General features: G+C 32.2%; 1 protein-coding gene across 1 annotated transcript in view; it reads right to left on the reverse strand.

The window, feature by feature from the left end:
• Positions 1–6,772, reverse strand: part of LOC148304437 (uncharacterized) — a gene marked incomplete at its 3' end in the record, with an annotated part of 115,222 nt that extends 108,450 nt beyond the window's left edge. The window contains exon 1 of the mRNA XM_088268307.1: positions 6,533–6,772. The remainder of the gene's footprint in view (positions 1–6,532) is intronic.
• Between the last annotated feature and the right edge of the window lie 745 nt (positions 6,773–7,517).

Below are 7,517 nucleotides of genomic sequence, written 5' to 3' on the forward strand. Positions count from 1 at the left end.
TTATTCAATAATTGATATAAAATTTTAATGAATGTTTTACTAAGTATATACCACTATTTCATAAAATCTACTGCGACACGTGTTTCGATGCATTCCGCATCATTTTCAAACACCGTAAAATTTTGCGGAATGCATCAAAAAATGTGTCACAGTAGATTTTAAGAAATGGTGGTATTTACTAAGTAAAATATTAATTAAAAATGGATAGATTTTACCACAAAGTGACTGCCGAATCAATTAATGAAATTAATATAAACACTATAAACTTACGTTTAAGGTGTAAATACTATTTATATAAATTACAATGTAGGTATTATTAATATAAATTACAAGTACAAAATGTAAAAAGATTTTTTTTAAGCAGTGGAAGAATCCTGCTTAAAAATACCCCCTCAGACACATGGACACTTTGTGACAAATTTTACAAGTATAAACATTAAATAAATAAAAAAATATTAAGGTATTTTTCTTCTCTTTCCTCATCATATTCTTATTCATCTTCTTCTTCTTTCTTTATTTAATACTTTTCTTCTTCTTTTTCTTCATATATTTTTTTAATCTCTTTCTTCTTACATTTAGCCACACCCGGTGGTGCATAGGGCATGGCATCGTATTGACACAACGTTATCTTGGTCGTTACGCAATGAAGGCAAGCTGATCACTCCTACGCTTTAGGTACCGGTCCAGGGTAATATTTAATAAATATTAGACTGATTTTATTTTTCACCCCCCTAGGAATTGAACTCAGTGCCTCCAACATGGTGGCTCAGTGCCATAACTATTACACTATTGAGGTATTAAATGTTAGCCCTATTTTTTTCTTTTCCTGGAAAAAATAACAAGAATTAACAATAAACGCAACCTTCTTAACATCTTAGTGCTCATCTAACAATGTTTATTTCTCTGTAAGTTACCTATCCATCCCTGAAAGAGAAAAGGTTTTTTTCAAAAACGGTTGAAAAAATTGTGCCAAAAAGATTGTGGTTAAAAAAAAAATATATTTTTTTTAGGATATGATTACTGAAAATTTATAAAATTCTGGAAATAAATTTCCCACAACACCAATCATATTTTTACTGAAAGATTATCATGAATCGAGATATTACAAGAAATCGTGGGGGATTTTCTTCGTTTCAGTGAAATTTGTGAAAAGCGCTCGGGCTGACGAAAGTGGCAATCAAACGTACAACGGGGCAGGTGGGACTGAATCGAAAACACCTTTTCTTTTCCGACCGGAAATTCGTTGAAACTCTCAAATTAAAGAGTGGCTGTATTAAAAACGAGAAAAACATGAAAATGTTTTCTCATACAAAAATAATTATTTTATTTCTTGAATGTTTTTAGCTGATAACTTGTGGCACATTTTATAAACTTTATAAAATAAAACAACTTTGTTATAACCACTTTTTTATTTGTACACTTTATCCAACCGGTTTCGACAAGAACCTTGTCATCATCAGGGTTTATGTTCTAAATTCTAAAACATTGAAATACTCATAGTTAATTACCCATCCCTTACCGAAAACTTCCACGCACTCCGTACACCATATAGAAATATGATTTAAAAAACCTCCTCCTTGTCTTTATTTTTTTTTTAAATAATATTTTGAATAATAATAATTATTTAATTTTTAGCGATGAAAAGTAGCGTGACGGCTAGCTAGCTAGTGAGTAAGTTTTATTAGTTAATAAATGTTAATAATCCGTGAATTTTATAAACAACATAGGTATTTTAAACATTAAAAACATTGATAACTTTGTGGTATGGTAATATAACACTCTCTTTATTTACAACATTTTGAGTGTGTCCAAATTCTTGTTTACAAATCTTGGATTATCACTTAGTTCTTTTTTATATAATTTTGACATCTCAACATAGATGAAGAAGAATATGTAAGCCTTGGCATTTACGGGGCTTACGACCTTCATAGGATAGTTTAAGTGATCACTTTACACACGTGTTACATTCACCAATTCTACCCATGATTGACAACCAAACTTCTCAAATTCATGGAACTTCGTTTATATATGGTTCAATTCCGAAACATATATTAGTACACGAATCACTAGAATTTCACCAGAGACATCTATTGGCGAGATGAATAAAGCTTTTTATTGAGCAGAAACTTTTTCATTTGTATGTCCGAAACCTAGATTATAATTATGACGGTCGTTAGCCCAGTAAAAATGCCCAGACTTCCATATTCTTCTTCATATATGTTGAGATATCAAAAATAATAACTCTCCTCATTATTCATTGTTAACTTTGTGTAATACTCAAACCACTTTCAAAAAGCCCTTTAAATTCTCAGATCTAATTTTTTTATCTTCGTGTTGAAAAATTAATATGTCTTAACTTTTTAATAACTTTAAAAATATTTAATATCAATTTAATTTATGATCAACGATTTATTTTATTTAATAATTTTTATTATTTTGCGACAAAAATGTATGTTTTCAATTCTAAAATGTTATATTATATTCACACATGTGTGTATATCTTGGCCACATTTTATTGACGCGACTAAATCTACCGCGGAATAAAACCCCATAGCTTCGTATAATATAATATGATACCTTTTGAGGATTCAAATGGTTTCGTTTCCCCTCCGCGGTCCGCCCGTCCCATCCCTCTGGATCCACGGCAAATATACGAAGGTTCCGCACTGTGCCTTACAAAGGCTGTAACAGAATTATGGTTAAGGGTTACGTGGCTAGAAAATTCCCTTTCGTAGCAATTTATGTTTTATTGTCAGCTTTATTCTACCGGTTATTCTAGTTTTAACCACATTTTTAAAAACAGCCTGCACTTCCACATTTATTTAACGTAAAATTATTTTCCTTTGTTGTTCTGCTGTCAAATTAAGTGAATATTGTATTAATGAGGCTTAATTAATGGTACATTAAAAAAGGTATGTTGAGATGGTTTGGACATGTAGAACGAATGAGTGAGGAAAGAACGGTAAAACAAATTTATGAGGCAAATGTAATTGGAAAAAAGGAGCAGAGGGAGACCGAGAAAAAATTGGCACGACCAAGTATGCCAAATACTTGAAAGTTGTCAGGTTAGGAGTCGGCGGGTATGTATGAGGATATGCATGAACATGGAAGAGGCGAAGAATGTTTGCAAGGACAGAGTGGTGTGCTATTCTCTCTGCCTACCCCTGCCGCAGGGGTAGGCAGAGAAAATAAAACGTCACACCGCTTTCTCTTTGCAAATATTTTTCGCCTATTCCACATGCATCTTCTCATACATACCCAACGATTATTCCAACCGCTTTTTAGTATTTGACGTACTTGATCATACCAAGATTTTACCATCATCCTCCTCTCCAATTTCCAACTATATTTAATTCAAAAATATGTTTGATCCGTTATTCCCTCACTCATTCGTTCCACATGTCCAAACCATCTCAACACACCTTTCTCCATTAAATGACGTGCTTATAATTCGATCACTTTGTTGTAATATCTATCCACTTTTAATTTATGTAATACTTGGTTAATACCAATGTTTCTTAAAATCTATTATTTTCGATGCATCCCACATTGTTTTCAAATACTATTGATGTTAAGGAAAGGTAGTATTTACTATGTAACACTTATATAAAAAATTATATGTTTTGTTTTTAATTCTTTTTAATCGACTTTAAAAGGATAGTAAGCGCTTCAAAAGCGTAAATAAAAGCTCTTTTCTCTGATCGCCCTCCAAAAGCTTCGTCTCCTTTCGACACTATGAGAGGAGAGTTCGACTGGCAGCGGCGCCTCCACGGTTACACGATGGCGCGCACTCCAGTGCTTTTCAAGGGGTTGTTTTTTCCCTGCGGCTTTGATTCAAAGATTTCTCACGAAGAATGAAATTCGCCCTGGAAACTATTCTACAAAAACAAAACTTTGTGAAATTCAAATTGAAGTTGAAATTAAATTTAAAAGTAAAAACTGTAATTAATATTTTTTTGCGATAATTTTTTTTTTAAATGACTTACTCAAAGACTAAATTTAACCTATAGGGGTTATAAAACAAGATGGGTCTAAACAGAAACGAAAGATATTTTTAACGATAATACTACGTTATTTGACTAAAGTTTCATACTTTATTTCGTGTTTGGTGATATCGGTAACGACAAAACACGGTCACTGGTCAAATAAAATATACGCGAAAAAAACTATTTACAAAGTTCTTACGTATTTTTATTTAAGATAATATTTTGAACATCAAGATTATTTTATTGATATCTCAACATAGATTAAGAAAAAAATGAAAGCTAACGTTAGAATTTATAAATAAAAATTCAGATACACTCAAAATACTATATAATGATTAAAACTTGGTAACTTCAAAATAAATATTAGTTATTCTACACTCTAATATTTATTTAATATTATCCTGGACTGGTCCCTGAAGCGTAGGGGTGATCACTTTGTCTTCTTCTATTAACGATCAATATAACACCGCGTCAATACGATGCAGCGCCCTCTGCACCATTAGGTACGAATAATGATTAAAAGAAGAAGTACTTCGAAATTCGTGTTTTTTAGTGAATCAGAAAAAATAAAACTATTATAATGAATTCCTGACTTTTTTATTATAAAACAAACTGATTCATTGAACTGCTGACAAAAATATATTTAAATATCCCAGCAAAGCTTATTTAAGACTCATTATATATAGTTGTAAAAGGCTGTTACCCCGCGATATGTATACGATCTTCCATACAATTTCTGATATATTTTGAAACGATTTCGACAAAAGTATTCCGAAATATCTCCCGAGTGCTTTTTTTGCGGAAGCGTCAGAAAATTTCCATGCAGCTTTGATATTTATGACCTGTTTTCTTCTATAAGACGAGTTTTATTAATGCTCCTGCTAAACCTTCTCCAACTGAGAAGTGTGACTGGGGCGCGTATCTGGGCTGGCCCGAACATTACAATCCAGCCCACTTGAGTAATGCTCGAAACTTGCTTTAGGAACGTGAAGCTGATATTAAACTGGTAAATATTTCATTTAACCAACCAACCAACTAGCCGATTTCCCTCAGGGGTAGGCAGAGAGAATAAAACGCCACAACACTCAGACTTTGCAATTATTCCTCACCTCATCCGCATTCATGCATCTCCTAAAACATACTTATTCTGACTCCTGATCTTTCCACTTTCAAAGTATTTGATCGTGCCAAGATTTATGTGATCTTTCTCTGCTACTATTTCTAACTACATTCGCCTGAAAAATTTGTTAAACTTTAATTTTCTCCAATGATGTCCAAATCAACACAACATACCTTTCTTAATTTTATCGATATTATTTATCTTAGCCTTGAATTTTTCGTAATTTCACCAAACGTACAACATCTTTTATATATTGTTTTGAGCACATTTCTCTGCGTGACATCATATTCTGCATACGTTCATCTTTTTTGTGTTGTATTTTATAACATAAATGTGGAATTGTTCATTTGTTTTTTTTTAACGTAACTATTTTTTGTTAATGCAATGTAATGTTTATTATTGTTAATGTAACTATTGTTTATTATATCTTTTTTTTATATGTAAGCTGTATAATTCCCGAATAAAAATAAAAAAATTAAATAAATTGTGCAAGCTCCACGGTTTCCTCCCATGTTTAATAGTTGATACTAGGACTTATAGCAATATTTTTACGTAATCGGAGAGCATGTATGACTAGATGTATGGACTTGAAAGAGGCTAGAAGTGTATGCCAGGTCAGATGTAAAACGGAAAACAGATTATTTTTGTTGTATGTTTTCATTTATAATGCAAGGATTTTTTTCAGGATTTTAAGATTTTCTCTCAGTGGAAATAAAATTCTCTTTTAGAAGTTTTTTCGTTTCTGAGTATTGTTTCTTACTCACCTTTCCGAAACTCTAGAAATTATAGCTCCTTTTGTCACTGAAGGATATCCGCAAGGACTCGAATAATTTGAGTTTACAGACTTTGTTCCCAAAACTATAAAATTGATGTTTACTGCTCGACGCACTTTCATTGATGATAAGAATTTAAGATTCTGTTAGCTTTATTTATATGCTTACGTTAAAAGGGGAATTTTATGTCATCTAATACATTAAACTACGAAAAAAGTTGTAAAATCAGAATGTAAAAGATGACATTTTCCTGAAAAATATTAATTCATTAAAAAAATATATATTTTAAACTCAATTCATTATTAATATTACGTCGTTACGTGGTTACGTGGTGTAAATTGAAAGCATAATATTTCTTTTATTTTCAAATTTACAAATAATTTTAATGTGTAAAGACACCCAAAATACATACATATGATTAAAAAGAAAGTGCTTTTATGAATACAATCATGATTTAAAAATGAAATTTTCTCAAAATTATTAATTATACGTTCAATTTAAAAAAAATTGTTTGTGTTAGTATAAATAATATACAAAAACTTGTTAAAAAAATAAAATAAGTTTTATCAATAAAGTACATTTACACAAATTATTTCTAAAATAAATATTTAAAAATATCTTGTAAAAATAGGGGCATGATAATTTTTTTTTACCTTTTTTGAACACCGGATGATTCCCAGGGTTCTTCTTTGGTACCAATACTAATGTTCACCACACATAAACTAAAATACAACAGTCAAATTTATCTCAAAATTTTGATTTTGATTGAATTTTGCGACGTGACAATCGCTCCGAAATCAATTTCACACAACCGAGAGCGGAATTTGAAACTAGATGAACCGCTCGAAGCTCTTCCGAAACAAGTGTTTCAGGATTGCTCTCGGGAGGGTAAACGCGACACCACCGCACCACTCGACTGCGCGCAGCAGAATGAGATTCATCCCTCCGCGATCGAGAGGGGCGGGGCGGAGATCTACGTACATCCCCGGACCTACCTACGTATATCTCCCACGTTCCTCTACGCTCCGTCTACGGCTCTACGCTTTCGTAGATTTCAATAAAAGAATGTTCTTTCGCTTATTTTCACAGCGGCCGATTCCGCAGGAGGATTCGTATAATGTACGACCCCCTTTTTTGTCGCCAGTCTGTCTGATCATTTATCAATAGCTTTCCGATTGATTGAGAATCTTTTCTGGTATAAATCACATGCTCTGACAGTTAGTGTCTAATTCAAATATGTGTTTATATGGAAGCTTTTAGAAAGCTCGTAAATAATACATTTATGACGTATTTTATGTTCCCATATACGCTGGGAATGGTGTTTTACCTTAGTAGTTTATTATTTCCGCCTCTGTAGTGTAATGGTCAACATGTTTCGCTACCGTATTGGAGGTACCGGGATTAATTCCCAGAGGGGGGTCAAATAAATATACAAAAATGAATTTTTACTCTAATAATTATTCAATATTTCCCTGGACTGGTACCTGAAGCGGAAAGCTGATTATTTTTCTTTCATGTATCAACGATCAATATAACACTGCGGTAATATGATGCAGTACCCTATGCCCTATCGGGTGCGGATGAGGATTAGAATGAATGAAGAAATAAGTTTTTTTTATTTCCTTCGCAGATTAAATT

The sequence above is a fragment of the Brachycentrus maculatus genome, unplaced genomic scaffold, assembly GCF_059751285.1.
Source record: "Brachycentrus maculatus isolate JH-2025_06_01 unplaced genomic scaffold, ASM5975128v1 h1tg000317l, whole genome shotgun sequence".
NCBI lineage: Eukaryota > Metazoa > Arthropoda > Insecta > Trichoptera > Brachycentridae > Brachycentrus > Brachycentrus maculatus.